We start from the raw sequence: 10,430 nt of genomic DNA, 5'->3' as shown, positions 1-10,430 counted from the left end.
CAGCCAAACCATTTCCAGCTGGAGCATTTACTGCTTTGCTAGCAGAGGAAATGCTATTATTACGAGTGCACTTTTAGAAAAATGCTTATAGTTTTCTTTTCTGTATTTTTTTTTAAATTTATCTTTCAAAGGATAAGCAGCAGAATTCTTCATGAACTGATTTCACTGACAGAGTGAAGAATTGATGAATAATGCTACTCTAGGTTCAGGATCTGAATTGCCAAATATGGGAACTGAGTAGCTTATATTTAAGGGAAAGGAAATATTGCTGAATTTTTGCTTTATTTATGCAACATTGACTTATTATGGTAATGTTGTGCATGTTTTAATTTATATTGAGAAAAGGCAAATTCACATTAACTCATCTCTGTGTTTTTATGCTCTGCCAGGCTACAGAATATTCAGAATCTTTCTACTTGCACAATCCACACCCTCACTCACCTCCACAGTGTATTAATGTATTATTGGTATCCATCCAGGGGCAGCATATGGCAGTCAGATTACCAACTGATAGTCACCATGTAATGTTACAGACTGCTTCATATAATGTGTTCAGAGATTGCCACATGCTTCAACTCATTTTTTCCAACATTTTCATCATACTGTCATCCACCCATGAAGATGCAATGCTGTCCCCTATTGCAAAAAAAAATCACCCATGTTCATTAAAAGCTTGACCGTAGTCATATACACTATAGTCATGGGCATTTAAGTGGGTCATGGATGGCTGCTATATTGGATTTCATTTTGCCTTCACTGGGATAATGTAGATTTACCACCCACCCACACATTTCTTTCTGTTGAAAGATGGCCCATTGTGTAATCAACTGCTTGAGTGGAGGGGTCAGCATGTGCAACCCATGTGTCAATATGTTACTCAGAGAACTCAGAGGGCTGCATGTGGTTTATGCATTATGGTTGCTGCATGGTGGAGAGTGAATGATCCTCTTATTCTTTTCTATTTGTGGTATGTCAGACTGCCTTGTCTCAGCATCCAGATTCATTGAGTGCTAGATAGGAGTTGCTGCAACAATAATGTGATCAGTCAGTGTTGCCTATCAGTTCCTTTACTCCATTGTCCTTTTCTCTAACATTGCTACTGAAGAAATTATCCTGGTTCTGCACAGGGATGTGGGGGCAATGAGTTGCAATTATTGCCTGCTCTGCTCTACAATTTACTGGAGGACATCATAAGAGCTGGAATGGAAGTTCTACCAGTTACCCATGACCTACCAAGTGTGGATGAAGTACAAAGAGGAAAAGGGGTACATACAATGGGAGGCATCTGGTCAATTGGCACCAGACTGTTACCAAAAACATGTGGCAATGGTGGATGGTCAGGCCCTTTGTACAGACTATTTCTGCAGAGGTATGCACAGTTTTCTGATTAAACCTGAAACACCTATATACCAATGTACCAAATGTAACATGAAAAAGGGCTCAACAATCTTTCTTTCCCCCCATCTTCTTCCACTTATAGTGTGATACATGTGCTGTGAGGCTTGGATCCCAACTCAATCTCACCAGAGCAACACAAGCATACAAAAATATTCTTTTCACTCTATGACAATACTAGTGAAAGCACATATCCTTGCAGTTGTGGGTACCCAGGTTGTGGGGCGGGGGTTGAGGGAAAGCTGAACTTTGTATTTGACCTGCTATTTCTTTTTAGCATCCTTTGGATCACCAGCATCAATCTCCCCGCAGCTGGAGGTTGCCAGGTTATGGGCATGATTCTATGAAAATAGTACAAAACCTGGCAACCAGGTGGCATTCACAGGGACTCATATATCTGCTACTGCTAGATATTCCACCTTGCAAATCCACCATACAGGACTTAGCTCAGCAAGATGTGATACCCTGCTACAAATGATAAAGGTTTCCATCCAAACCATTCAGGAAATACCAAGAAAAAAACACACACTCAGTAGCACTGATAACATTAACTTGTCAGGTAATGAAATGTCTGCAAGCAAATAACCAAGCTCAGAGGAGCACCAAGAACGCCACCTCAGGGCAGAAGAAGCTGAACTCTAGGTGGAGATTTAATAATAATTTAATAACAGTACTGAATAGTAGTAATGAATTAATAGTAATTTAATGTTACTGCCCTACTGGCATGCAGGACAGCACAAAGACGCAATGCTGGGATGCTGGATCCATTCTCTCACAATCTTTGTCACTGCCATGTCAAAATCTCCCTTTCCTATACTGCTATATGAAGAGGATGGAAGTACACTGGGAATTCCTCTGATGGAAATTTCAATAAAAGTACATAGATTAATTGTGCATCCTGTGCTTATGGTAATGAGCAGCCAATTCTATTGCTCTTGGATCAAGGCACAGCATGGCACTTCTCTTTGGTAGTCCCTGTGAAAAGGTGAGGGGAGCAGTTTCTCCTCTTCTTAATTCTAACTGCTGCTTTCTCCACATTTCCGAAGTGTAGGGACAAGAGATGATTAGATGTCTATGGAACTCCTACATGTGCTTCACTGTTTTTGAAAAAGCATTTGATAAAATAAGGCACAGCAAGCTATTAGAAATCCTGAAACAAGGGGGACTAGATGACAAAGACATCCAAATCATAAAGAGTTTATATTGGCATCAGGTAGCAAATGTGAGACTAGGCCAAAAATACTCAGCTGATGCAGACATATGAAGAGAGAGGTCAGACAGGGATGTATTCTGTCTCCACTGTTGTTCAATATCTACTCTGAGTCAATCTTCAATGAGGCACTGGAGAACATCGATGCAGGCATCAAAGTAAACGGTGTTTGGATCAACAATTTAAAGATATGCTGATGATACAGTTCTGCTTGCCAGTAAGCATGAAGACCTTCAGCTCCTCATCAACAGACACAGAAATATCTGAAAAATATAGCTTGAAGCTTAACACCTCAAAAAACAAGATCACGGTCGTCAGCAAACCACCCATTAATTTACCACCAATAAATTTGGAAGGAATACCATTAGAAAAAGTTGAAAGGATCACACACCTCGGTTCTAATTTACATGAAAGCTGGGACATGACCACTGAAGTAAAGACAAGGATAGTGGAAGCTCAAACATCATTCTTCAAAATGAAAAAGGTCTTCTGCGGTCATGACATAAGCCTAAGATTGAAAATCAGGCTTGTCAGATGTTACATTTTTTCTATCCTGCTTTATGGAGTAGAGAGTTGGTTTCTGACAGAAGGCCACCTGAAGAGACTAGAAGCATTTGAAATGTGTATTTACAGGCGGCTGTTATGTATAAGCTGGGTTGACAAGATCCGAAATGAGGAGGTGATAAGCCGCCTGGGAAAGCCAAGGGAAATCATCAAAAAAATTAAAAAAATGAAAGTGAGAATATTTCGGACAAGTGATGCGACACCCAGAAAAATACGGCATACTCCATTTAATCCTCCAGGGAAAGATTGAAGGCAAACAAGGTCCAGGCAGAAGAAGAACATCATGGCTTCAAAGTCTAAGGGACTGGTTTGGACAAAACTCAGCAGCACTTTTTCATGCAGTCGCTGATAAAAACAGGATTGTCAACATGATTGCCAACATCCGATAATGGATATGGCACAAGAAGAAGCAGAAGGAACTCCCAAGAGCAGGGACTGAGCATCCCAGAAAAGTTATGTGACACCTTCAAAACAGATTGCAACATGTAGGTGACCATGGACTCCCTTAATTCCTTTTGATTCTCTATTTCCATCCCTATTTTGTCCTTTGCTTAAAATTGTGTTCTGTTCTAAAAAAATAGATTTTGGCTACGGTTACAGTTTGGCTGTTATCTACCCCCAATGTCCTATGCTAACATGTGGGTTAACATGAATGGGCATGGGGGCTGTGCATTTGCACACAGCAGGTAGTTAGTTGCTATTCCAGGCAGGCACAGCTGCTTTCCTTGGATTTTACTGAGAACACAATCTGCGGTACAAAATTTAACTGAGTCTGAAAAGCTACATATGGGCTTTCCTGGCCAGTGAACCATAACATGGGTAATCACGCACAGAAAGAGATGCCTACAGATATGAATAGAAACATGTACAAGCACAGACACAGAAATGTGCCAATACCAATGCCTACCTACACACTATTACTGGTAGTTCCATGTGGTTGTTAAGAAATTGATGGTTTGTGGTTCTTTGAGTATCACAAAGATGGGTCAGTTTTCACTTTTCTTTTCCTTGTCTCCCATTGCTGGAATGGTGAGATAAGATAGAAGCTTTAAAATGTGTTAAGTGCTCTCAGGAAACCCGGGATTTGGAGGCAACATACATATTAAAGGGCCTGAAGGAATGAAATCCAGGCCTTTATCAGAATTTGGAAGGAAATGCTGCCTATCATCATCGGGATCCTTCCTAGAGGGAAACCCAGACTCCATAGCAAAACTCAAAATGCTTACTATAAAAAAGTGGAACTTTAAAAGCAGAACCATTGAAAGAGAAGGTTTCAGGTAATCTCAGTCTCAACAAACACAAGGGGTTTTAAACACATTACATTTGTTATTTGACAAGGTACCTGTAATCTGTCTCACATAAATCCTATCATTAGTCTAGTTAATTTCTGCTTCTGATGAAGTGAGGTACAACTCACAAAACCTTCCGACTTTTAATAAAAGCTGTTTGTTCTGTTCCAGCCTACGACCGGCCCTGTTGGAATGTCAGGGACAACCCCTTTTTTATATTCAATAGGCTGGAATTAAGCCAACCAAATTTATTTGCAAAAACTAAACGAAACAGTTCAAAACAGAGTTAAACAAATACAGACCAAGACTATATCAGAAGCTCTTCAAACGGTTGTCTTCAGCAACCAGCACCTCCCACACATTCCCCTTTTAAACAGCAGTCTCAAGGCACGGCTTCTCTTTGCCTTCTCCCGAGGTGCCTCATTGCTTTTCTTTGTTCACTTCTGCTTGTGTGCCTCCTGCTTTGAGCGTCCCTGAACAAAGCCAGCTGTGGATCATCTTCTTCCAATCTTTCAGGCTCACACAGCTGGGTCTGAGAGGAACAAGACGGGAGGGGCCTGGCTGAGAGCTCTGCGGTGCATCAGAACTTTCCTCTGCAACCAAACGCTCTCCAAACCCCTCCTCCTCCTCCTCTTCAGAATTGTCCGACTCAGCTGCCGAAACCACAGGCTGACGCTGAATCACAACACTGTTAGTTGGAAAAGGTCCTATAAAACTCCTGATTTTTTTTGTCACCATAGGCTAACACAGCTTCTGGGTGCCAGATCTTGATGCCCAGTAGTCACACCTGGTAATTTACCACTATAGAAACCCTTCCAAAAAACTGTTCTAAATGACTAATGGACCATTCTTATGTTGGGTTGAGGAAGTTGTACAACTTTGCTAAAACACAAGGTTACTACATCTTAAGAGTTTTGCCATTCTCAAAGCCTTAATTTGTTCCAGTTTATGGTTACAGTATATGTAGGTTTATATTCCTTTCTCCATATGTTTACACAGAAAAGCCAAGAATATGGAACTTTTGGATGCCAACAAGTAATTGGAAAGAAAAAGCCAGTTGTCCAGTCCAGACTTTTATGCGACATTGTTACATTTTTAGACGTAGATGATTTTTTTTCTTGTCATGACTTTCATTTTTATTTTTTAAATTGCTATTTGCTTAATCTCTTACCTTATTAATATTTTCTTATGGAAGAACTCTGATAATAAATGAAATTAGGCTGTTCCTTTTTATGTAATCCACAAAAATGAAAATGCATCTATTTTCATCTTATTTGGTATAATCCAAACCTTTGAGCAAATTGAAGAAACATCTAAGACTGAATGCTGGTAATGACCTATAAAGCCCTAAATGGCTTGGGTCCGGGATATCTGAGGGAACACCTGCTGCCGGCATCAAGCTCCCTTCATCCAGTGCGCTCCCACAGGGAGGGACTTCTCAGGGTGCCACCGGTAAAAGATTGCCGGCGGGTAACACCCGGGGGGAGGGCCTTCTCAGTGGGTGCGCCTGCCCTCTGGAACCAGCTGCCCGTGGAGCTTAGGACTGCCCCCGACCTCCGTTCATTCTGCCGGGACCTGAAGACCTGGCTCTTCGAGCTCTCTGGCCCAGGCTGAGAATTTTAATTTTAATTTTAATTGGGGTTTTTTTACTTTTTCAGGGACTGTTGTAATTATTTTTAATTGTTTTTAACTTTTGTATTTCTTGTTTTAAATACCCTGTAAACCGCCCTGAGTCCTGCGGGAAAGGGCGGTATATAAATCCAAATAAATAGATAGATAGATAGATAGATAGATAGATAGATAGATAGATAGATAGATAGATAGATAAATAAATAAATATACTGCATACATCTTTATCAAACCTTTATTTAAATAATCACTAATTGTTTTATTTCCATTATTTTGTCATTGAATTATTTCTAAATAAAATTAATGTAAAGAATCTGTAGAAGAACTTTCAAATATCAGTTCATTTTTTGTCTATATTTAATATTTAAATTTATTGATAGTTCCCGAAAGAATAATTTATATTAATCCTTTGTTACGTAAGTCGCCAATCACTATCTTTTAGAAACATGAAGCTTTTAAGCCCTTTTAAAGATACTATTTTCTTTTCTTTTTGTTTTAATAAATGAAAAAGGGCTATGCTTCTAGGAGTATTTCCAAGGAATTTACAGTAAATTCTATAGCACAGTATCAGATTACTTCTACATAAAAATGCACAGCACAAAAAATTCCACTTTTTTATTTTCATCCATTTTATCTATATTTTACAGTTAATTCCCAAAGTAAATTCCCAGAAGAATTCTAAGATTATAAATCAAGTTTGTAAATCAAAAGTTAAAATTAGATGAGATTTAAAAGCTCTCTTGTGGATTGTCTTGATTTTTCCATACAAGAAAAGAAGAAAGGATCAAACTGTTGTAATCCTGGTGCAATATATGCTACAGATTATCTATCTGTCTGTCTGTCTGTCTGTCTGTCTGTCTATCTATCTATCTATCTAGACAGATAGACAGATAGATATAGATATAGATGCTTGTTTGCTAGTTTGTAAAAAGTAATCAAGTATTGTCTGCATAGAAGTTAGCACAGAATAAATACATATAGAAAAAGTACAATAAAATGCATACCAAAATATTTAGAAGTAAAGCAAAAATCCATCAAATGGACTCTGTAAGGACTCAGTTTAAAAGTAATTTCATATGCAATAATGATTAAATTTCAAAATGCTGATGTTTACAAGATTAAAATGCTAATTAGACCACATGCAAGCAAAAATATGATAGGGTACATTCACCCAGTTTATATATATGTATGTATGTGTATGTGTATGTATGTGTATGTATGTGTATGTATGTGTATGTATGTGTATGTATGTGTATATATATATATATATATATATATATATATATATATATATATATACTGTATATATATATATATACTGTATATATATATATACTGTATATATATGTGTGTGTGTGTGTGTGTGTGTGTGTGTATGTATGTATATATATATGTTTTCTGAGGTGGATGGGATGATGGATGGGATTCCGTCTAAATGCTGCTCCTACACCTTCAATTCTACGCGGGGAAAAACCTGAATGACCAAAGATCCATATATATATATATATATATATATATATATATATATATATATATATATATATATATAATGTTTCATTTTATTAACATCAGTAGGAAGAAAGCTCAGCTAAGCTTTATCTGAACAGTCAAATAGCTTCACTCATCCAGATAACTGTTTTGCATTCTTTTGTGGGTGAGTCTTCCATCCCAACATATTTTGTTGAGAACTGTAAAAGAAAACCATTCTTTTTTTTCCTGTACTCTTAACATTTCTCCCAAGCTATATTAAATGGGAATCACCTAACAAGCTTTGATAAAAAACCTAAGCTATATGGGTAGCTAAGATGCACGTATGTCTCTATTATGCTAAATATTAAACATATTCTGTCTTGAGTTAAGAAAAGCATTTACAGAACGTAGTGTCAATTTCCCATATCTCAGAGACAGTTAGTTTGGAACCACCTAGTGATCTGACAGTGAGAACTATCAATCAACTGAAGGGTTGCCTTGAAAAGTTTTAAGGAGACTGGACAGTCATTTGTCTAAAGTGGTATAGAGCCTCCTGCTTGAGTATTGGCTTGGACTAGAAGACTCCAAGGTCCCTTTGATGTTCTGTGTCTTGTATTCTAATCCTCTCACAGATAAACCTTTGATTTTCTTATCTTCCCTCTAGTTTCTAGCAATCCACATGCTAATCCAAAATTTGTCCCTTTGTGCTTTTCTTGAGTGCATTTTGTCCAAATCTTACTCAAAAAAAGATTCATGAACTCCCCTCACATTTGGAACAATAAACTTTCAGAAATGCAAAAGCTTCCCAAGCTATTTGGGGATCATTAGCTACCCTTTTCTGCATATTAACTAAATCTACATTACGCATTTTTAAATGATAGCTATCAATCCTATTTCCATGCTTCTAGTTTCCCAAGTTTCTCTTTTCATAATCATCTCTGATGGCATTTAATTACTTTTTGGTGCTAGTATAACATCTGGTATTGTCACTGGTTCACTTGCAACACCTCCTTTTCTTCTGAGAATCTAAACTGTCCTCTACTATGAGAATCTAAACTACTCCACCATACTTTAAGCTCCTTTTTAGAAAAAGAATAACTGTTTTAAAAAAACAAAAAACAAAAACAAACCTTCAAACTGTTGTGTTTGGAGATCTTACAGGATATGTGAAGAACTAGCAAGATGATATGGCAGACAGGCTAACCATAGGTAAAAGTAAAGGTAAAGGTTCCCCCGCACATGCGTGCTAGTCATTTCCGACTCTAGGGACCGGTGCTCATCTCTGTTTCAAAGCCAAAGAGCCAGCGCTTGTCCGAGGACGTCTCCGTGGTCATGTGGCCGGCATGACTAGATGCCAAAGGCGCACGGAACGCTGTTACCTTCCCACTGTAGTGGTCCCTATTTTTCTACTTACATTTTTACGTGCTTTTGAACTGCTAGGTTGGCAGAAGCTGGGACGAGTAACAGGTGCTCACTCTGTTATGAGGCACTCGGGATTCAACCCGCCAAACTGCTGACCTTCTGATTGACAGGCTCAGCGTCCTAACCCACTGAACCACGGACTAGTAAACATGGATGAATATGACATTTGCAGAAGTTCAGAAATAAGTGATTTGGCAAGTGAAGCCATTTACAGAATTGTTTGGACTATATGTATAATTTGAAATTATACTTTTAATGTACCATTGTCCATAGGCAGTGTGTACAGTAGAGAACCAGATACCAACATCAAACTGGATGTAGAATTATCTGATTTAGGGTTAATCAAAGTCTTCCATCCAATTTATGTCACAAAAATAAAATTATATAGCATTTTACAAGCTTGAAAGTGATGTAGGAACAAATGGTAGTATGATGAATTGGCAATAAATGTGGCTGAGATGAAAACTATCACCAATAACCTGGGATAAGCATATGCTGTTGTTTGATGACTACAATATGCTTAACACCAACAAACAACAATGTCTGCCTATCTCAGGTCCTTGGGAATGGCTTGATAGGTGGAAAAAAATGTCAAAGCCAGTCAAAACATCTAGCTGATGCATAATTAATCATAATAATTACTACCAGGGCTTTTTTTCCTCATAGAATGCTCAGAATGGAGTTCCGGCACCTTTTTTGGATGGAACCTTGTAGGGTAGGCAAGGCGGGTTGTATGACATGTGTGAGTTCCGGCACCTTTTTCTTTTACAAAAAAAGCACTGATTACTACTATAATAATTACTAAGGAATTCTGAAAATGATTTTAAAAGGAAGGGAATTATTCAGATAAATTAAGTATTGGTACTTTTTTTGTTTCTTCAATTTGATTCAGTTTATATTTTCATTTAATATATATTTGTAATCTCTATCTGTCTGTCTGTCTGTCTGTCTGTCTATCTATCTATCTATCTATCTATCTATCTATCTATCTATCTATCTATCTTCCTATATAATCTGTGGAAGGTAAAAGTCTTATCACTGAAAGTTTTTATTTATTTATTAGATGTGGAAACCAAATCTAATTTAACTTACAGTAAAAAACAGATACCAAAAAGGAAGAATGTGAACAGTCCAGAAAATAATTTCTATAAAAATAGCACTAATAGGGCTCCACAGCTTGTCAACTTCAAGACCTAGAAGAACAGTCTTTTAAAAACAACTGGAACATCATTAGGATGGAAGCCACATAGAAATCTGGGCAGAAATCATTCCACAGAATAGATGTACAATAGAGAAGACACTTGTCCTTGTCCTGAAATGACTTGTCCCAGTGATTCTATGTAGATGTCAATAGGAGAGAAGGAAGCATCAAAATTCCACAAATGAAGAAGCAAGGACACAACCTCCCTCTCCTGCTACTAGCCACTGAGAAAGGAGAACCATTGTATTAC

Source organism: Vipera berus (genome assembly GCF_964194415.1).
Source record: "Vipera berus genome assembly, chromosome: 4".
Taxonomy (NCBI): domain Eukaryota; kingdom Metazoa; phylum Chordata; class Lepidosauria; order Squamata; family Viperidae; genus Vipera; species Vipera berus.
Note: the sequence above shows the minus strand (reverse complement) of the source record.